Raw genomic sequence first — 22,127 nt, forward strand, 5'->3', positions numbered from 1 at the left:
TAGAAAGAACTAAGATATGGTACAGGCTTGACGGACAGGCTGATAAGGACATCCAAGGGGTAAGCCTGAGAATGGGTGATTCTAATGGGAGGATGGGGGCCAAGTGCCACTGTCATTATAGGCCAGTCAAGGATACCAAATGGGTCCTCAGCAAAGAAAGTCAAAGCTGGAGGGAGAAATCTTTTGCTACTTTTGACACATGGAGTCGGGCCAGTTGAAGAATAAAGAAGCGTAGTGGTCCATGCCTATAATCCCAGCAGGTGGGTGGCTGAACCTGAAGGAATGGGAGTTCCAGACCAATACAGACTCAATATGTCTCACTCAAAGTAAGAACAACAACAAAGGGTGAAGTAACCAAGAAAGAAACAGCCGTGACCAACTTCCAAACAGCAAGCACCACTAAAAGTTGCTCGAAGAGAGGTTAATGCAAGGAAGGGATCTTGTAAACATGGAGATATAGTTATTATAAGCTTTATGCCTGTGACAGTGACAGAGAAAGCAATATCATGGTTGTTGTCTTCCTTTTGCTAAATAAGAGTGTACTAGCCACAGTTTGCATAGTGAACCTTTATAAAATATGTGTCCTCATGATTAATCGATATTTCTCTGAGACCTTCCATCTCCCTGCAAAACCAAGTGAACTGCAAGAAGAGTATTTCCTGTGATGTGGACGGGGTACCTCGTGCAAAACAGACAGCACATGGCTGAGCGGGAGTGAGATGGGATGTCATCCGAGGGCCTCAATTTCTACTGCTGTTCCCCAGAATTGCCCTGTGAAGATCTGCTTACCCACATCATGCTAAGCACTGGGACTTAGCTAACAAAAGAGTTGGAGCTGAGCTAGCTTTAAAAATCTTCCGAGGCCAATGTGACGTAATGTATATATAGCAATTTCGTCTCATAACACAGAATACCTTTAGATGATTTTATTAAAATCAGATGAAATCTGTTCCCTATTGTGGCATTCTGCCATCTCAGAAAACCCCACAAAAGTGCTGGAGGGGGGAATAAGGGTGCAAACAGGGACAGAATAATTCCTCTAAATCAGAAGGAATGCTTTAGCCCTAGGTTCATTGCCATGAGGAAGCCTTGAGGACGCCAACCTTCATTGTGGGGATCAAGAAGTAAAGTGTTTGGAGAACAGACCCCCCCCCCCCGTATACATTGCTGTCAAGACAGATAAGAGTTCAACTGAATCACAAAGCCCCCGTGAGCTGGCCAAAGAACAAGCATAGGCCCAGCCTCAAGTTCTGTGAGCTTCCTAATGCTTCCCACCTGCCTTTGCGGAAAATAAACCTTCCAGGATCTGGTCACAGCAGAAGAGGTCAGCTCCCAGAGAGAAGGAAGCCATAAAGTAGTAGCCCAACACTTGAGCCCACGGCCATTCTTGAAGAGCCGCCTTCTACCCGCCAGCCAGCCTTCCTTCCTGATCTGGCCTCATCGCATCCATCCGGTGGGTCCTCAGTGACCATCTCTTTGTACCCCTGTCCTTCCACACATGTTCTCACCACACATGGCCCGTGTCCTGCTTCCAGCCCCGTGAGCTGTCCTTGCCACCATCTCTCCTTCCAGGTCCAATTCGTGTGCCTTTTGACATGAAGCTTTTCCCAATAGAGGCAGCAACACCAGCCAGCTCTTCCTCTTGTTTGCTAGAAATGATTTGTTCTTGAGGCAAGAGGGTTAACATCAACTGCCAGTGTACCTGGAGGTAGGGTTGATATATTCCAAGCCATTGTTATAGTTTCTTCCCTTAGGGATTTGTAAACAAAGCCTGCCCCTCCTCCTGAGGTCCCAACGGCAAAATGAGTCCACCAAACTTGTGAGTTCATCAAACTTGACTCTGTTACACTAGAAGGTGTGCAGCATGAATGAGGACTTCCCAATGGACCGACAGATGGGGGTCTCTCTCCCTAGACCTTCCCAGCCTATGGACTTCTAGTTCCTCCCTGATGTCACATGCAATTCTGGCAGAACTGCATACAACTGGCTAGGAGGAGCGGCTGGGTTTTCCCACGTCCCTCCTCCAATGAGGGAACGCCACAGTCAAGAAGCCCATCTGAGCCTCAGCGAACTCTTGAACATGGTGGCAGTTTGTTGTTATGGAATGTTAACTAGGCAAAGATGCGCCACATTTGTTTATCCTGCAGACTATTGCTTTAACTGTGTAGAGGTGCGTTGCTTTTGTTTATGCTGCAGACTATTGCTTTAACTGTGTAGAGGTGTGTTGCTTTTGTTTATGCTGCGGACTATTGCTTTAACTGTGTAGAGGTGCGTTACTTTTGTTTATGCTGCATTTGTTTGATTTCGTAGATAAGTTGCATCTGTTTCACCTCACTTGTCTACGGCACCGGACTAGTCAAATAAAAAGCTGAACAGCCAGTAGCTAGACAAAAGAAAAGATAGGTGGGGATCTCGGGTAGAGAGAATAAACAGAAGAATTCTAGGCTCAAAAAAAAGAAAAGAAAGAAAGATAATAGAAAAGGAGGAATGAGAGGAGGAGGAGGAGGGAGAACAAGGCAGCTAGACTCGAGAAGCAGTGAAAGTCAGATACACAGAAGAAAGAAAGGTAATAAGCCCCGAGGCAAAAGGTATATAACCAGGTTAATTTAAGTTAAAAGATCTAGCCAGAAAAAAGCTAAGCTAGACCAAGCATTCAAAACTAATAAGAAGTCTCTGCATCATGATTTGGGAGCTAGTTGGTGGTCCTTAAGAAAAATCCTGGTACAGTCTGACAGCCTATATGATCCAGGACAGCCTTCGAGTTCCAGCGCACTTTAGCCTTTCAGCAAAGCCAGTGAGAAGGGCTGGGAAGGGGGAGAAGCAGTGTGTGTCTATTTGGTGACTCTAAACCACTCACCTTGGCAGCAGTGCAATGTGCAGCTTACTTGGACATTAGCTCATTTCATTCAACTCTGCGTGGATCTTATTAGGTTTTCAAAGAGATTGTTGCTGGACATGACCATGGAAGATACCATGGGGAATCGTTTGTCATTCTCAAGGGGCCCTTCAAGCTCTCCTTCATTCTTGGGTTTGACTTGATAGGTCTCCAAAAGATCAAGAGCACCCCCAGCAGTATGGTTTCCTGGTGCCTTTCATAAATGTATATATCCATCTCTATATACACACATAAGAATATCCATCTTACACTTGTATGCTTTGTGTCTCCGCGAGGTTGTTAAGTTGCAGCTGAAGCTCTTAGTCCACGCTCTTGCTTCTCCAGTCTCTTCCTTCAGAATAATGCATAGGGAAGAAGCTGAGGTCAGCCTGGCGTGGTGGCGCATGGCTGGAAATCCCAGCACTTTCGAAGTGAAGGCAGGAGGGTGTCAGCCAGGGCTACGTGAGGTCCTGTCTCAGAATGTGTGGGTGTGGGCAGGCCTGGGGATATACCTCAGTTGTATAATGCTTGTTCCACATTCAGGAAGCTCTGGGTTCAAACCCCAGCACTACATAAAGCCAAGTGTAGAGGGTCACACCCACAGCCCCAGCACTCAGGAGATGGAGGCAGAAGGGTCCAAGGTCAATGCCTCCTCATGTATATATGGAATTTGAGATCAGCCTGGGCTGGAGACCCTGTCTAGAGGAAGACGGGGAGGGAGAGGGAAAGAGAGATAACTGAGCTGACGTTTAGGACCTCACCCAGTGAACATACAATGAAGAATCTTTCTAATTCCTTTTCATGGCGTAGAAAAGGCCCTGGTTACAAAGGGCTCTGATTTTGTCCCTTGCTGCATGAACTAAGTTCCCTGATTCTCTGATCTCTGGCTCCCGGACCTGTTCTGTGTAAACAGCACTGGGAGCTAATTTGAGTGTTTGGGATGGTAGGTAGCTCTGGCAAGTGCTCACTCATTCAGTGTTTGCTTCGGTGGTATCTGTTCCCCTTTTTCTCTGGTCCCTTAGACCCTAAGGCTTGGCTCAAACACTACAGCAGCCTGGATGGGACAATGGCATTTCTACTGAGTTTGCTTTCAGCCTTTAAAGGATGTGCTACATGCAGCCACGGAGAAAAAGCCCCTCATTTGGCTTGGCTGACCGTATGAAAGAGCCAGGAGTTTCTCTTCTTAAGCCAGCACCTGGGCCTTAGCGCCACCCCCAGTTTAATTTTTCTTCTTTTTTTTTCTTTCTTTTCTTTCTTTCTTTTGTCTTTTTGTTTTTTGAGACTGAGTCTCTATGTGTACCCTCAGCTGTCCTGAAAAAAAAAATCACTCTGTAGAGCAGGCTGGTCTTGAACTCACAGAGATCCACCTGCCTCTTGAATGCTGGAATTAAAGGCGTGCGCCACCACTGCCCAGTTTATTCACTTTTCCTATGTCCCCTCTCTCCTTTCTTCTTTCTTTCACCAGGCCATATATTTGTGGGGTGGGGGTGGGGGGGCTGTGTGTCTGTGACTACAGCAAGAAAAATTCCCACAGTCTAGAGGCCTTCAGCGAAGTTCTAGGTGTGTAAGTTTTATTGCACATTTTATGCAAATATATTTCACCTCGACCCAGGGGCCCAGTGCCAAGAACTCTAACTGCCTCACCAACTCGGAGCCAGTCCCCTTGGGCAAGGTGAGGCCTGACTGACAGCACACAGAGGGCGGGACTCAGCGAGGGGCGTGGCCTTCCGTCTGATTCCACCCAGCTAGTCCTGTCTCCTCACGTCCCCGGGGACACCCTGTCTCCAGGAAAGAGAAGTCTTTGTCTTGGGTGGGATGATACTCCTCCCTCCGCCCCCACTCCCCCCTCCCCGTTCCTCTAGGGGAAAAAATCTGCAGGTGAAAGGTTCGGCTGTCTTCCTCTATTCCCCGTTTCTATTGTTTTGCTTTAACTTGTACAGGGGAGCCACACTCCACTTAGCTTCTATTGGATAAAGTCGTAAAGGGTTGCTTTGTGGGGTTTTTTTTTTGTTTTTGTTTTTGTTTGTTTTTTTAAAGCTTTCCACCCTGCTGAAAAGTTACTTGGGTCCCAGGTGGGAGAGGCCTGTCTGGGGTGAACCAGTCTTTTCAAGTTGCCTCCTGATCTAGATTTTGTCTTCCTTCTCCTCCCCTTTGCTTTCCAGGGTACTAAGTGACGGAGGAACTACCAATGCGGACACTGGGGGGGGGGGGGGGGATGGGGTGTGCGCTTTCTTTTTCTTCCTCCAACCTTGTCCCCCACCCCCACCCCACCCCCCAGCCCAGCCCAGCCCAGCCCCGCTAAGCAGTGTGGTATTAGAACAGGGGAAGCCCACGGTTATGATCAGAAGTGGGAAGGATTTTTCAGCGGGTGTTTTATTGACGGGACAAAAGTGTGCCTGGACCAGCCCAGGAGAGAGAACTCCCCAGTGTTCCCAGGTAGCACATTCCGGAGAGTGAATACCTAGGGGAGGGAGGCTGGCCGCGAGCCACAGGCACACACAGCAATTCAGCAGGCTGATGGGGGTTGTTCACCGCGCTGGGCACAGATGCCACAGGCCTTAACCGGCAGGCAGGATTCCTCATAGTTGCCACTCAGGTGCCAGCTGAGTCGTACCATTAGCTTCTCTTTCCTGCTGGAAAGGCTGAAGCAGCCATGACTTGTCCAGGGTCACACACCAAGCTTGGGACCAAAATAAACCTGACTCCTCCTCCGCGGCTCTCCCAGCGGACAACATCCCCTTAGTAAGGCACTATCATTTTAACCTGAATCATTTAAAGCGCTCCTAATTGCAGGCCTACGGTGGTGAACTATAACCACCATGTGACAAGCAGACTGAGGAGGGAATGACTGAAGTTTTACCAACGCCTAGAACATGCGATGACAGTGCTGGGGGCGGTGAGGGGGGACGGAAAAGGACAGCGACGGGCATCAGGTTTAGATTTTTTTTTAAGAAGCACACTTGTAATGTCACCTTCAGTTTGTTATGATAGTGCAACAGGAAAACACTAGGCACTCAAAAGGATGCGATTCAGAAAGGCATTTGGGGGACAAATCCCAGATACGGCAAATCTTCACAACCTTTCCCCCTTTTTGCACCCACAAAAACAAAAACTTCCCTTTTAATTCTGATGTTGGCAGCTGTGTGGGCTTGGGAGGGCCCTGGAAACAATCAGGCGTACGAGGTCTGCCTGGGAAACGATCCGGCATATGCCTTCAGATTTGTACACGGGGCTGGGCACGTGCTATGCGCTCAGAAAGGAAAGTAAATTCCATCCAGCAAATTGCTCTAACTGATTCATTTGTCCTCCGAGAGACGCCACCTACCTGCTCCCAGGTATTCAGGTAATTGACGGGTGGGGGCGGGGCCTCCTGGGATGTTTTAGTCCCTCAGGTCTTCGCCAGACTTCCGTGATGTCACACATTTCCTGCTCTGAGCCAACCAATGACCTCCTCCTTCCTCCAGCCACCTGTACACCGAAGTTGAGACTGGTCACAGCTCAGGCGGCCCTAGAAGCTTTTACCACAAGGGATGAAAACTGGCTGGCTGCTGCAGCTTTGAAAGCCCCAAACACCTCTGAACAGGTGAGAAGGAACTCCATTCTCCTCTCTTGGCCCTTAGACCGCTGACCCTTACGGGGTCTGAACAAGGAATTTGAATGAAAAACCCTCCCTGAACGGGCTCAGTCAGAGTAACACTCTCAAGAGTAGAGGATGTCTGTGTGTACCTACCTCTGGCTTGTAGCATTGTCCTGGACAGATAATTTAGTCATTTTTATTTTCTGATTATTGATCTAGCCTCTGCTTGTCGGTGAAGTTATCTGATTCTTTTTGAAACCCCAGAGAAAAGAGAAGTGAGGCCGTTTTTGAAACTTAGTACAAATGTGAAGACCAGTTCAGCCTGTTTTGGGGGGGGGGGGCTGGGGACACAAAATTCAGACTGTATTTTTCCCCCTTGTATTCCAAACCCATGCTTCTGTAATACTTTTCTAGTTGTGTGTGTGTGTGTGTGTCGCTTACAAGTCCTGAAGCCAGTAAATTCTAGTTCCCTATTTATAAGCACGTTTTTATTTTCTTAAGTTTAAAAAAAAAGCCTTCAGTTTCCTTTGCTTGTGGAAAACAGCCGTCTGGATTAGAACTGTTTACCTTCAGGCCAGATAGGCTGCCTACTGACCTTTGGTTAAAGTAAAGATTACTCCTCCAAGGCCACAAGAATGTTAACGCCAGGTCTGGGTTTTAAGTTGTTGAAACTCTTTTGTTGTTAGCATCTTGCTTTTAATAGAGTATGGAGAGGTGGTTGCTCTGCTAGGACATAACTTTTAAAGTGGTTTTACCTCAAAGATCCATTTTTGACTTTTAATTCAGATCACCTAACTGACTCGGGACAGCCCCAGGGGCCCCTCTCCACCAGATACTGTTATTAACTAGAGCAGAGGGACCACTTCCTGATCCCGCTTGTTACAGAATTAGCCAGGAAACTCCAGGAGAAGACTGAGTGGGACCTTCATTTTGTAGTCCTCTGTTAGTTGCTTTCCTGGGAGTTAAGTTAGCAGATGTGTTTGTAAGGGAATAATCTGAGGAAATATGCTCTCTAGAAATTAAGAGAGTATGTCTATTCTCCAAGAGTAGAAACTGAAACAAGTAGCTTCTTACTGCTAAGCATCGGCTTGTTCTCGCTGCCAGCTTCCCTCTGGCTGGTGGGGAGCTCACGTTTTCTTCTCTCTCTGACCTTTGTGTCTGTGGTTGTCCTCTAAGCTCACGTGTTTGCAAAGTGACTGCTGCTTACGCCTTAAAGGTTCTCAGTGGATTCAGGTTTGTGAGCCGCGTGAGGACAGATTGCCCTCCTGGATTTTCTAGGTATAAATTCATCTTTGATGTCTCAAACCTCTACACGTTTTCACCCCTGCTGGTTCACCTGGTTGATCGGTTATTTTTACAATTATGGACTTAAGATTAATCAAATCATTTCATGATGGTTTGACTGTTTAGAAAAATAATGCTGTATATATTATTGCCCCTAATACAAGGGGGAAAAAAAAGACATGAACCAGAGTCAGAACGTCCAGTATGGGGGCAGCTTGTCGGATAATTTACATGTGTGTTCCCCAAGAAGTCCCCGTGACAACTCCATTGGTCCAGGTGTTTACAAGGTGTGATGGGAAATTGTACATCCTTGAACAACTTACTGAATTTCTCTGGACCTCCGTGTCTTCCTCAGGAGGATGAGAGATAAGCACCATGTGCTAGAATATGGTTCTGAGCAGAGGCAGAACTTGGAGTAAGCCACGCCTGATTCTGAGCCACGGGCTAATCTAAGCCACGTCTGCCTCCGCTGGAGGAATTCCCCAGGAGCTTACAGGACTTGTGTGAGCCTCCGTAGCTCTCCTGTGGCTGCAATTGTTGGGAATCCTGCTCTTATTACTGTAATTAATTGTCAGTAATTAACCCCATCTTAACAGTTTGGAGAAACACAACAGTCCGGAGGGAAGAGAGTGAATGAGCTGTCATTCACAGGGCCAAACAGTGTGTATCCACCATCCCCCTTGGCAAAGCCAATTCTGGGGTGGTCACTATTTCTTCCTTTCCCCAGTTCAAGGCTCTCTGAGACATCCACAAAGTGCAAGTTCCTTGTAGGCTCTTGGGAGAGATCTCATTGTCATTTGCTGGAATCTGACTCGGCAAGGAACTTGGTCTGCTCCATCACCACCACCCTAAGGGGTGACCTGGGGTACTTGGTCCCCTCTAATCTTGTAGATAAGCGTCCTCCACCTGGAACCCCATAAGCACTTGGCCAGGCCAGTGTGAGAGGGGACAGATAATTTGCAACGTGTACCATTCTGGGCAGGGGAGACTCAGGAGTTCTTTGAATAGGATCACCTCCTTAAGTAGAATATGCTGTGCCCTTCTATGACCTTGAATCATTGTGTCAGAGTATATGTGTGCCCAACTCCCCTGGGAGCTTCTGGCCTTACCCTCTTCCTAAAGCATAGCATACATTTCTGCCATTCAAGAGCAAGGGTCCAGTGAGCCGAGGACTATGGAGTCTAACCTTGAACCTACTACAACTTGCTGAAGGGGACTTTAAGAAAGAACCTCACGCTCTTTGCCCATCACTTTCTTTGCCCCCTGCATCCAACTCTAGAAGTTCGAGAGGCTCTTAGCCTAAACTCACGGGTCAGAGTAATGGAGGGCAGGGGTGGGCATCATACCCTCATGGGGGTATGATGATCTTATTTAGGGGAAGTGGTGCTGCCATTCTACAACAGGAAGCTGGTCTTTGGCATCAGACTGTCTGGGCCCAAAGCCCAGTTCTACCGTGGGCTTTTTTATTTAAATGCCCTGGGAAGGTTTTATTGAGCCTGTTGGGAATGGCCCTGGCACCAAGTTAACTAGTACCCTGTGATTTTCTTGAAAAGAAGGCATGGTAGTAGGGACTAGACAGACCCGGTTGTCAACACAACACTAGCCTACGGGAGGCACCTAATATCTTTGCCTCAGTCTGATCACCTGGAAAATAGGGTCTGTAGCTACCCAGGATGCCTGTGGTGAACAGTAGCAGTGGTCATGTGTGAAGTCCCTGACCCATGCTAGGTGCTCAGTTAAAGTGCTGTAGAATTCCAGGACGCATGTGTTGCATGAACTACTGTCGGAAGTCTTAGCTCATGCTTCCGTCTGAACATAATAATGGAAACAGCCACCGACTGGACAGAACATTTTCCTGGAAAAACCCCTATATAGGCTTAGAAGAAAGTCTGTTAAACCAACACCATGCTGTTGTCTTGGCCTTCTGGGGTAGAGTAGCTGCCAGGGTGATTCCTGGTCTTTTACAGACCAGCAGGTGTAGAAATCTGGTGGACAAGATAAGAGCCAAGCATCTTCCTGCAGCGTGGACCCACGGCTGCAGCCCTCAGCATTTTCTCTCCTGCAATTAGAATCCTGCACACCTAAGGTGGAGTCAAGAAGATCTGCTTGGCTTGGAGCTACGGAGGCTCTCAGCAGGCTCCTCCCGACCTTGGTATCTCTGGACTTCCTGGTAGCGTGGAACTATTCTTGATATTTATATGCCAGCATGCCAGACTCACTTTTATGTGGGTGGTAAGTTGACTGTCCTCTGACAGTATCTCCAAACAATCAGGAGCTTTCCAAAACTCTTTGAAGGAGTCATTCTTCCTGGGTGAATTAGATTCCAGCCAGGTACCGTCTCCAAAGAATAAGGATTGATATAAAAACCATAAAAGTTGCTATATACAGAGCCTTACAGGGGGCTGAGATCAGGGTCATAGAATGTTGGCTGTCTCCTCTAACTTCCCACCTCTGTCATTCCCTCCTTACTCTGTGTCCTATGGCACAAGAATATTGTTCACCACAGTGGTCTATGGCTTACCAGCACAGACACATACTTCAAGGGGGAGAAAGCAGTTCTATGAACTGGTGTTTCCAAAACCGCAACAGGTATCCTAGTGGGATGCTGAGTGTATTCTCACTGAAAGTGATCACTGTTTGGTATATTTAACATCTGGAACTCTTGATGGTTGGGTTGATGGATGGGTGGAAAGCAAATAGATGTGTGGATGGATAATGGATAAATAGATTTATTGATGGATGATGAATAGATAGAGTGTGTGGATGGGTAGACAGACAGATAGATGATTGATGATGGATGGATAGGTGGCCAAAGTTTGTGTTTCTTCAGCTGAGACATATTCACATGTAGCATGAAAATACACAGTGGACAATCGTTTTAAAGATTGCATGAGAGAAACACATGTCTAGTACCAGCATCTCCCCTAACCTGTAGAAAATTGCTTATTGAAAGTAATAACAGCAGGTTAAAATTTTATGTCAAACAGAAAGGAGCAAAGGCGTTCCCACTTCAGAAAGGGTGGGTGAGATGACTTCCAAACTGGAGATATGCAGGTTTTAGAATAGTTTTTTTTCTTATCCCTCTTTGCTTCTTCTACTACCCCTCTCAAAGAATCAATCCCTCCTCCCTTCCCAGGGAACCTTGTTCCCTGTCACTGTTTGTGGGTTGACTAGTACTCTTCAAAGTTCCATCCCAAGCAACCAGGAAGGTTTTCTTGTCATTTTTTTTTTGACATCAAGGATTTTAGTTTGGAACATGTCCACTTAAATACCACCATTGTTTCCTAGTGACTCGGATTTGCTTCTTGTGTTTGGTGCGTTTGTCACAGGGACATGAGACTTAGCCAGCAGCGGAGTGGAAGCTCTCTAGGAATCCCTTTAATAGCTTCCTGGCACACAGCATGGCAACAGCATCTGCATGATGGGAGGTTTAAATATGCCATTGCTATCTGTTGAGATGATTTGTATAACTTGCTGGTGACTAAAGTCTGTTAGTCACGTGGCCTCTTCTGAATAGAGCGCTGCCTGCTTAGGCTCATGCGTCCTCCCATTAACACATGAGTCACCGTGTGTTTTCAAGCTCCTCGTTAAGTAGTGTGGTCATACTTGTATGACATCTTCCACGGGGTGCACGCACTCAGCCATTCCGTCTGTGGCCCCTGGAGGCCCGTGTAAAGTGGTTTCACAGTCACCTCTAAAGACATCTGCATTTTAACTTATTAGTGAGCTAAAGAAATCATTAGATTTTTTACACTGGGGAAGGATTGTTATCCCTAAGTATACAGGAATCTCAGTGGTCACCGTCTCAAAATGTTTGCCCTGTCACTCGGTCATGTGGAGAAGGGTTGGAGTGGGTCACTGGGAATATTTACCCCGTTCCTGTGGGATCCACCTTTAGGAGCGCACATTCTCCTGGGTTAGTGTCGTAGGCCTGGCATAGCTGACAACCGTAAGCTCAGAGGCTTCACACAACTCTCTCTATTCTTTCAATTCTGGAGTGTGTAGAAGTTTGAAATCAAGGCATCAGCAGGGCCACAGTCTGTCTGTGAAGGATCTAGGTGAGAGAGAACCTTCCTCTGCCTCTTCCAGCTTCTGTGGGACCAGAGGTCACTTGGCATGTGGCTAAGTCCTCACGCTGCCTCCTCTTCAGAGTCTTGTCTTATAAGGACTAGATTTATAGATTACTCAGGTAATCAATATGATCTCATCTAAAGGTCCAACACTTCATGACATCTTCAAAGGCAATAATTTCCCAAATATGTCAGCTTCCAAGTTCTGGGGATAAACACGGACATGCCTTCGTAGTGGGTAGGAGTATCATTTTAGCCACTGCACTCACTCGGCAGCTGATGTTCATATTCTCCACCATCTCCATCTATTTCTGGAGAGATCTTTGTATAGAGCAGTGGTTTCCAACCTTCCTAATGCTATGACCCTTTAATACAGTTCCTCATGTTGTGGTGACCCCCCCCCAACCATAAAATTATTTCATTGCTACTTCACAACTAGAATTCTGCCACTGTTATGAATCATAACGTAAATATCTGATATGCGACCCCCTGAAAGAGTTGTTCTACCACCGAAGGGGTCGTGACCAACAGGTTGAGAACCCCTGATGTAGACACACTGGTGAAGTTTAGGCAAGGAGGAGTTAGTGTTGGCAGCATTTGCTACTGCCCTCCTTTATTCCTACGTTCAAGGCAGGGTGGGGAGGGGTTTGTGTTCCAATGCATTCTTTCATCAACACTGCGACATAGCTACAGAAAGAACGCAGTAGAAGCCAGCATAGATTGCAACAGAAGACGGGTCAGGTCATACTCCGGGAGATTATCATCCCACTGAATCTTGATCCCCCTACCCAGGATAAGCAGATCAATGTCTGCTTCTAAGTACTATTGCTTGACGGGACCTTAACAAGTTAGAAACTGTCCTAGAAGATGCTACGCACGAAGACAGTTGGAAGGACTAGAAACAAGACAAGGGAGGGCCATTGTTGTCTTAAATTTGGGGGACAAGTGTCATGTTTTGAAGGAGTGCTGTAACATATGCTGAACGCGGAAAGACCGAGCAAGAGCCAACGGCCAAAGTAACAAGAAAGAACTTGGATCTTTGGAAACTACCCAGGTCTCTATCACTGGAAGTATTTGGAAAAGTAACTGGCACATCACCCATGGGTATGTTGAAGCACTTCCTCACTAAGATCCTTGCCCAACCCAAAATCTTGTCATTTCTCGTCCGTGTTCACACCAGCATTCAACACCTGGGAGGCTGAGGGAGGGTCCTGGGTGTCAGGATAGCCTGGGTCACTCTGTAAGTGTGAAGCCAGCTGGACTACATATAATGAGACCTTGACTCAAAAAAGAAAATCTGTGACTTCTAAAAACATTTAAAAAATGTTTTAAAACCACAGAGTCACCAAGCCCTGTGTACATTCTTGTCCTTGATGGATGTGTTTGGCCAGGCTCTCCCCTCTCGGAATTTCCTCTCATTTGTCAAAATCCTATTCACTTTGGGTTATGGGTTTTACTCATTAATTTTTTTTTAAAGACAGGGCCTCATGTCACTCAGATGGCTTTGACCTCCCTGTATAGCTGAGGGTAACCTTGAACTTCTCTCCCCATTTCCTGAGGACTGAGATTAAGGCATGTACCACCGATGCCCAGTGTGTGGTGCTGAAGATGGGACCCAAGGACTTGTGTATGTTCCATAAGCACTCTGTCATCTGAGCTACAGCCCTTAGCCCCCAGTCACCTTTTGTTAGCCTTCCTAGCAACCGTTCATTTCCTGGGCCTCCCTCTGTGGTTCTCTTGTTCCTTCTGCAATGCTTCAGTGCAACTTCTTTTCTGCCATTTATCTACCACTATCTAACCCCTATTCTCCTAACTAAACTTGAAATCCGTGAAGATGGCATTGGAGTTTCTCTGGGAGTCCCCTCAGACTTCAAGACAAATCCCAATCATGGGCTGGAGGCAGTCAGCATACATCTGTAGAATGGAAATAGTTGGAAAATGTTTAGAATTCAAATATATTTCCTCATGTACTTCTTTATATTTTTGGTTGTGAGCTTAGCCTTTAATGGCTGAGCCATCTCTCCAGCCCACCATGCACTTCCTAAAACTTGGATAACTGGTTTTTCTGTTTGTTTGTTTGTTTGTTTGTTTTAAGGCCCCTTCCTGACATGGTCAACTTTGAGGAGTCGGTCACCAGCTTGCAGGCTGTTTCTTTCCCATTCTTCCCTAATGTCAGCTCTTTCCAGGAGTCAGGGATGTTTCTCAGCAATAGAGCCCTTGCTCATATGAACGCCTCTGCTTTAATTGGCTGTTCTTTGCAGGAGTTGGTGTTTCTAGACTAGGAGTGGGAGGGCACCTTTTCTGAGACAGAGCACTTACAGACAGACCCAAACATGGCAGGTGCACCGTGACATCCAGGGCAAGAGTGATGAGGTCTCCCGTCAAGGGAGATAAAGCTCGTTTCTGGAAGGCTGTGAAAAGCCATCCCCCTGGCCTCATTTGTAATTGGCTAACCACGGGGGACTCCCTTCACTCAACCACTTCCCTCGTCTTTCCCACTCTCTGAAGATCTGTGTTCCCCGTTATTGACTCCAGATGTGTTCGGCCGTCTCTTATTTGGGTCTGTAATTTCCTGGCAGATTCTGACCTTGGTGGAGACCCTCTATAGCTTCCTTCTGTTCTTCCTCGTATTTGAAACAGTGTGCAGGTGAATGCCATTTGCAGATTTCTTTAACGAGCCTCTTGCTCCCTCTTTGAGACCTTGAGGAATTCATGCAGAGGCAGAGCTAACCACAATCCTTGCAGCATAGCAGGCTGCCAGTACCTGCCTCAGTCTCCTAAGGTGAAGTGCATGTCCCTTCCCAGATTCCTCCTCCAACCCTAGTTCATCATTTGAAGATTTTTTTTTATCCCATATGTGACTCTGTATTTAGGTCACTGAGGCATCAGATTTGTCCTGCTTATATATAAGTCTGTAAGTCAAGGAAAAATGTATCTTAGTACATAATTACTAATTAATAAGATCACACATTATCAGAACCTTTGGTGCTCACTGAATGTATTGGAAATTCAAGGCATAAGTAAGATTGATAAAGAGAGAGAGGGCTTATCTCGACTTTGGGAATTGCTTTGCCCAAATAATCCACTTTAAGAGGGTCAGCCAGGACCAGGGCACTATTGAGACAAATGCGCCTGCTGGGCAAATTCCTTTAGAAAGGGAGCAGGTGGCCAGGGCCACTGTGGGAAGCAGTTATTGGCACTGGTCCACTGGGCTTCTCCATGGCTAAGCTTCTGCTTCAGAATGAGTGTCCTGGCTTTGGCGGGGGTGTGGACCCTGCAGCCAGTTTGGAATACTAAGTCCCCGTGTTGCCTGACAGTGATCCACCCAAAGGTTTATAGTATCGCCAACGAAACCTCTACACCTCAGGTGTCTTACAGTTTTTGTTTTTTGTTTTTTCCTCCTGTTGTGTTGTGATGGTGAACACTGAACCTAGGGTCCCCCACATCCCAGGAAAGCACATCATCAGAGTCCAGAGCCTACACCTCCAGAGCAGGCTCAGCTTCTAGTCCATGTGTGTTGGAGTTCATGGGAGATGTGCACGCATGTGTGGCTGTACACATATGTGGAGGACAAAGGACACCCTTTGTGTGCAGGGTGCACATATGTGTCTCTGGAGGACACAGGGGAACCTTGGGTGTATGTGTGGGTGTCTGTATGCATATGTGGAGGACAAAGGACACCCTTTGTGTGCAGGGTGCACATATGTGTCTATGGAGGACACAGGGGAACCTTGGGTGTGGGTGTCTGTATGCATATGTGGAGGACAAAGGACACCCTTTGTGTGCAGGGTGCACATATGTGTCTATGGAGGACACAGGGGAACCTTGGGTGTGGGTGTCTGTATGCATATGTGGAGGACAAAGGACACCCTTTGTGTGCAGGGTGCACATATGTATCTATGGAGGACACAGGGGAACCTTGGGTGTGGGTGTCTGTATGCATATGTGGAGGACAAATGACACCCTTTGTGTGCAGGGTGCACATATGTGTCTATGGAGGACACAGGGGAACCTTGGGTGTGGGTGTCTGTATGCATATGTGGAGGACAAAGGACACCCTTTGGTGTGCAGGGTGCACATATGTGTCTATGGAGGACACACGGGAACCTTGGGGTATGTGTGGGTGTCTGTCTGCATATGTGGAGGACAGAGGACACCCTTTGGTGTGCAGGGTGCACATATGTGTCTCTGGAGGACACAGAGGAACCTTGGGGTATGTGTGGGTGTCTGTCTGCATATGTGGAGGACAGAGGACACCCTTTGGTGTGCAGGGTGCACATATGTATCTCTGGAGGACACAGGAACCTTGGGGGTGTGTGTAGGTGTCTGTATGCATATGTGGAGGACAGAGGACAACCTTGGGAATGTCATTCCTTAGGCACCATCTGGTGTGGGAAGTGCTTCTGTATATGTTGTGTTTGTGTTGCTTTTATTGGTTAATGAATAAAGAAGCTGGCTTGGCCTGTGATAGGGGCTGAGCCAAGCACTGGCATTCATCTCTCACTGCTTCCTGACTGTGGGTGCAGTGTGGCCAGTGCCGCACACTTTGGCCTTCCCCGCCATGATGGTCTAGATCCCTTCAAACTGTGGATGGGATGTGTGTGTGTGTGTGTGTGTGTGTGTGTGTGTGTGTGTGTGTGTGTGTCTTTCCTTGATTTGCCTTTCTTAGGCACTTTGTCACAACAAAGACTAATATGAAGACTATTAAAGTCACATTACTGAACGTCTTTTGGTTTTGCTTTTTTATTTTGGCTCCTTACATTTTGCACTCCAAGGCCTTACATGCTTCACCTATAATCAAGGCCTTATCACTAATTTTCTTAGAAGTCTGAGTAGGGAAAGTGGGGTGTCACCACTGTGGCTTAGACCCAGCCCTGGGATTTTGAGTCTTCATATTTTCCTTGCATCAGTACTGGTAGCCAGCCAGGTGCAATGAGGAAACGATGGCCTTGGCCAATGCCTCAGAGGTGCGCCACTAAGCTGTAAGCTCTACATGAGTTACGGCTCCACCTCACTTTGTGCTTGGTAGAGACTCCAGGTGTGCGACTTGCTGAAGGGTTCACAAGAGGGGCACCTTGTTTCAGCAAAGGGAAAGGCAGTGCAGAGCTGGCCGAGAGGAGAGGACAAGGCATCTGGGTCCTGCAGAAGCTTTGCTGCCTGAGTTCATGAGGCCCCAGCCAAGCAATGAGCCCTTCTTGTCATCGAGGACATTGCCCAGATGTGGCAAACAGCAGGAGGCTCTGCCCTCCTGGAAGGGTGTTCATGCCATGATGTGGGGGAAGGACAGTGGGAGGGATCTTACTATTTAGTGCTCTTTGGAAAATTGAAAGGAAGGCAACAGCCTCTGCTGGATAAAGGGTCAGAACTAATTTAAAGACAGCTTGGGAAGCTATGCTAATTTAGGAATTAATATCGCAGTTCCTTCCTTTCCTCTCAAGCTGTGGCATGGCTCAGCACAGCACCAGCAGGATAAGTGTGTTTTGTAGGGCTAGATTCGACGGGCTTTCTCAACACACTATGATAGTGAGGAGCTTTCTGTAGGCGAGGCTTCCAGCCATTGCCTCTTCCCCAACTTTGGAACAACGGTGGCGATCTAGGACGACAAGGAGGCCTCCCAGGACGCTTTCCTTTCCAAGTACTCTTGTTTTGGGTGGAGGAGGTGGCTGGAGCAGAAGGGTTCTACTTCTTCCTGTCGCTCGCTCTTCCATGGGCTTCTCTCTGCTCATCACTTCAACCTTTTCACATGCTGGGGAATTTCAGTGGATATTAACATTTGTGATTTGGGCGGGAAAAATATCACTGATTGTGTGTTTAATTGGTTTCTACTTTTGCTTTCTTGCATTGTGTGTGGTTCATATCGTTAAAAATGAAATTAATGAAACAGGAGTCCAAAATGTCCCAAATTCCATCTGTTCTAGGAACCAGCAGAATACTGTGGGCTCTAATACCAGACTATCTAGCCACTGAAAGACTTCTTCTGTTTATATAAAGACACTAAGTAGCTTTCCATCTTCTCAGTCATGTTCACAGACCTTGTTTATGCTTCTAAAAGCTTCATGCATCTCCTTAAAGCCCCAGATCTTATCTCTCAATCCATCTGTCTACCTGTGAGTGCTGTCCCTCTGCAGACTGGAAGCTTCCAGAACTCCCTTCCTGCCCACAGACATCGAGTTCCTTCTATAAAAAGGTGCATTATATTCATTTAATAATCATATACCCTCCTGTGTGCCCTAAATCTTTCCTAAATTACTCACGTTATCTAATACAGTGTAAGGGTGTTGTTCTGCTGAAGTTTTAAGGGATAATAACAGGGAAAGGTTACATATTTAGTATAGATGCCTTCCCCGACCCCAGCCTGTGGTTGATTGAAGCCAGAATTTAGAACCCTCACACAAGGAGGGCTCTCTCCCTCTCTCCCACTATCCGTCTCTTCTTTTCTCTATCTTTCTCCCCCTTCTCTTTCTTTCTTTTCTCCCCTCCATAGCCAGTGATTCCCCCCAGTGCTCAGGGCAGCATCTCCTGGGCGTCCACCCACCAGCATGGAGGAAGCATCCTAGACTGGCTGAGAATCAACAGCCTAGAATACTCAGCAGTCCAGATACTCAATAGCCCAGATACTCAACAGCCCAGCTACTTGCTTCCCTCCCTCCTGGGGTTTTGGAACTTACCCTTTCTAGTGTAGGAGACACACTAACAGATTGGAGTGCTTGCTGAGAAGAGTTGGTCAGCCTCATAGAGACTAGAAACTGGATGGATCCAGTTCAGTCCAGAGACGGTCATATCTTCAAATACTAAAGCACTAAGAATCTGTTCATACTCTGTTAAGTTCTCCAGGGCAATTCTATGTACCCCAGAGGGGGCAGAACTATTGGGAGACAAATTCTCACTCAGTATATAAACATTTCCCCTGACATAAAGGTCTACCCGAGAGTGGGATTATCTGTTTTATAGAAGGACCACTCTCAAAAGTTCCTTTCAATGCAGTATCCGTGCGTCACTTTTGAGAGGACACTGATGCAAGACATAGCTGCCATTCCGACAATGGAGGGACCATCTTAATTCTCTCACTGATTTCCTTATTTGTTTAGTTTTATAGTGCTGGGCCTTGTGCCTGATGAGCAAGAACTCCACACCTGAGCTCTCTGTACCCGCTGGGATTCCTTTGAAGATATGGAATCTCCTCCTGTTAGAAATTGGGACTCGGGAAACAATTTCAGAGGCGATTTAGGGTGAAATTGGTTCTTTCAGTAGCATACAAACATTCAGTGAAGCCTAGTGACGCATTTATCCATTCGCTTTCTGTGAGCTTTCAGGGTGCCGGAGCCCACCAGGGCCGTCTTGCTCTAGTGGCCTCCCGTTCTAGTTTCATCTCTGCTGCTCTGATAAAAATACCCCGACAGAAAGCTAAGTGGAGGAGGAAGACGTTTGTTGTAAGCTGACAATTCCAAGTTATGGTCCATTATTCAAGAGAAGTCACCATGGCAGGAACTTGAGAGAAACAGTCACATCACATCCACCTTCAAGACCAGAGAAAAATGAATGCATGCTTGCTGGCTGGCTTGCTTACACTCTGCTCGGTTTTTTTCACCCTTATACAGTCCAGGACTCCCTTGCCTAGGGAGTGGTGTCACCCGCGGTCGCCTGGGTTTTTCCATATCTATTATGAAAATCCCCCACAGACAAGTTCCAAGGATGACCCAAAGTAGACGATCAGTCCCTCGTTGAGACTCTTTTTTTCCCCGGTAGATCCCAGATGTCTGAAAGTCGTGAATTCTTCTGTCCTGCTCTAAATGAAAAAAGAAGGGGGGAGACCAACGGGGAAAAGAAAGTGTGGGAGACCAAGAAAGTATGACTTCTGCTTTGTGTTTTCTTTCTCACTCTGAAGCGTAGGAAAGCCACATCCCACATCTCCCTGCCATCTCCCCACCCCGGCCAGGACCAGAAGGACTGACCTACCATACTGAGCTTATTTAAACAAATACTCTCTACCATCCTGGGCCCTGAACCTTACTTTTTAGAAGAGAAAAGCATGTATCTGTTAGGATAATGCTTCTTGATCCTGTTTTCTCACTTCGGCAGCCAGGCGCACACACATCTAAAAGCAGGATATAGTATATGCTCATAAAATAGAATAAGAAAAGAACTTCCAGGTAAATTGAAGGAATCTTATTTTCCAAAGTCCACCTGGTCCGTTGCTGTAGAGCACAAACGGCTTGTTCAGCCAACCCTCTCCCAGGCCCGTTTTTATTTATGTGGACTTTATTTAGTCTAACGTAAATTCACAAAAATATATGTAAGTGGTGTTTACATTAACATTACATTAAGAAATTGGTTTACTATCTGGCCAGGAGCCAGTGGATTCATTACTCTGAGGGGGGAGGAGATGGGGGTGGGGGTGGGAGAAAGGGGAGAGAGGTTGGAGGTAAGAGAGGGGAGGGAGGAAGCAGGGGAGGTGAAGATCAGGGAGGCATTGGAGTTTGAGCTGAGGCCTGAGAGGCTCGCTAACCTTCTTGAGCTAATTCTGTCCCCGGGGCACTCCAGGTCTCCTTAGAGGCGAGGACTCTGTCTCCTCCGAACTTTGGCAGCTCTACCTATCATGAGACGTAAAGAGATTTGAATTCTTCTGATTTCCTAGGTCTTTTATATTGAAGTGCTACAGTATTGGAGTCCTGGCTGTTTTACTGTGGAGAAAGATGCCCTGGAACAAAGGGCTGGGAAGTTAGGGCAAGGGTAGACACTGGCAGCCCTGCCTGCCTAGTTTCCTCTCGGATGCGGCTGAGTGGCCAGCTACTTACGTGCCATACTCCAGTTTCCTGGTCTGTTTAATTAAAAGATGTCATGAGGTGTTGTGAGGATGAAAATGACGCAATCTAATAATGTCCTCAGCGCAGTGCCTAGCACGTGGGGAATTCTCAGTAAATAGTTAAGAAGCAAAGTTATAAAAACATCCATCCGGATAGAGATGGTGGTGCATGGCTTTAATCCCAGCACGCAGGAGGCAGAGGCAGGCAGTCTCTGAGTTTGAAAGCACCCTGGTCTCATATATAGTGAGACTCTGTCACACAGACACACACACACACACACACACACACACACACAAACCATTTCCTCTTAACACAGAATCTTAGGAATCTAGTTGTGAATGGGGTTTTCTCTAGTCTACTGACCTACAGGGTCTTCTTGTTTGTTTTTTGACGCAGGATTCTTAGCGCAGAATGCATATAAAGAATGTGATGTGCCAGCCCAATCCAGGCAAGGGAGGGCAAAGGTCACGCATTCATCAACTTCACGTTATGATAATGAAAGGCCTCAGTCAGCATCCTTCCTTTGCTCCTGCTGTGCAGACACGTGAGCGAGTCAACATAGAGAACTGGGCACAAGGGGACTCGTGGGAGGGAAGGAAGTCTAAAGAGAGCGAGCAGTGGGGATGTTCTGTGGACTGTGTTTAAAGTACATTATACACTTGCTTAAAACTTCCTTATGTGTAATATTTTATAATAAAAAATGTTAAAGGCTCATCGCAATGGCCATATGATCTGCCCTATGCCCTGCCTCTCAAGGCTCCACACCCTCACCTCCCAGCAGCAGCACAATGGAGGCCAAGCCTGTACCATATGAACTTTTGGGAGGCATTTGCCTGGACCATAGCAAATGAGCCAGGATCTCTTCTGGTCTTCTCCCACCTTCAGTCCCTGGAAGATCCTGAGTGAGGCACATGACTCCTCCCAGAACACACTTTCCAAACCCTGCATCAGGTCTACACCACCATGTCTGTGAAGGAGGACGGTGCACCAATGAGAAACTGCTTTTTCAATGGTACCCGAGCTGGAGCCTGATCTCCGGTTAGACTGTCTCGTACAGCAGAACGAGAAAGGATAGAACCCAGAGCAAGCGGGAGTGTATGACAGAACTCTAGGAGAATCTCCAAAGATTAGAGCCTCAGTTTACCCTTTGGAACCCCTCTCCCTTCAGTAATAACCTCTCTCCCTTCAAAACCGTTCAGGTAACCCATTTCCATTCTCAGATTTCTTTTTAATTGTTTCTGGTGTCCCTGCAAGCATTTCCTATGAACTTCCAGTGTCTTCACTTAGCACCTTGGGAAGACACAGCAGCCATACATGCCTCCTTGTGCTCTGACAGGAACTCGCCCCCTCCTGAATCGGCTCCCTTTTGCCTTCTGTGGGCTCAGAGAGAGAGAAGTAAACTGCTGGGCTTCCCAAGGGCTCTGGCAATACAGGCATTTCACTTCAGCCCCTTGTCCTGACTGTTCGACTGTTCGTTCAGGCATCCGAGATGAGTTCGGAAATGTAAACACCAAAGC

The 22,127-nt window shown here is 47.0% G+C and overlaps 1 protein-coding gene across 1 annotated transcript in view; it reads left to right on the forward strand.

The window, feature by feature from the left end:
* Nucleotides 1-6,350: 6,350 nt before the first annotated feature.
* Lnx1 (ligand of numb-protein X 1) overlaps nt 6,351-22,127 on the forward strand; it is a 108,497-nt gene continuing 92,720 nt past the window's right edge. The window contains exon 1 of the mRNA XM_075943009.1: nt 6,351-6,458. The gene's annotated coding sequence lies outside the window, so the exon portion shown is untranslated. The remainder of the gene's footprint in view (nt 6,459-22,127) is intronic.

This window comes from Microtus pennsylvanicus, chromosome 12 (genome assembly GCF_037038515.1).
Source record: "Microtus pennsylvanicus isolate mMicPen1 chromosome 12, mMicPen1.hap1, whole genome shotgun sequence".
NCBI classification, from domain to species: Eukaryota; Metazoa; Chordata; class Mammalia; order Rodentia; family Cricetidae; genus Microtus; species Microtus pennsylvanicus.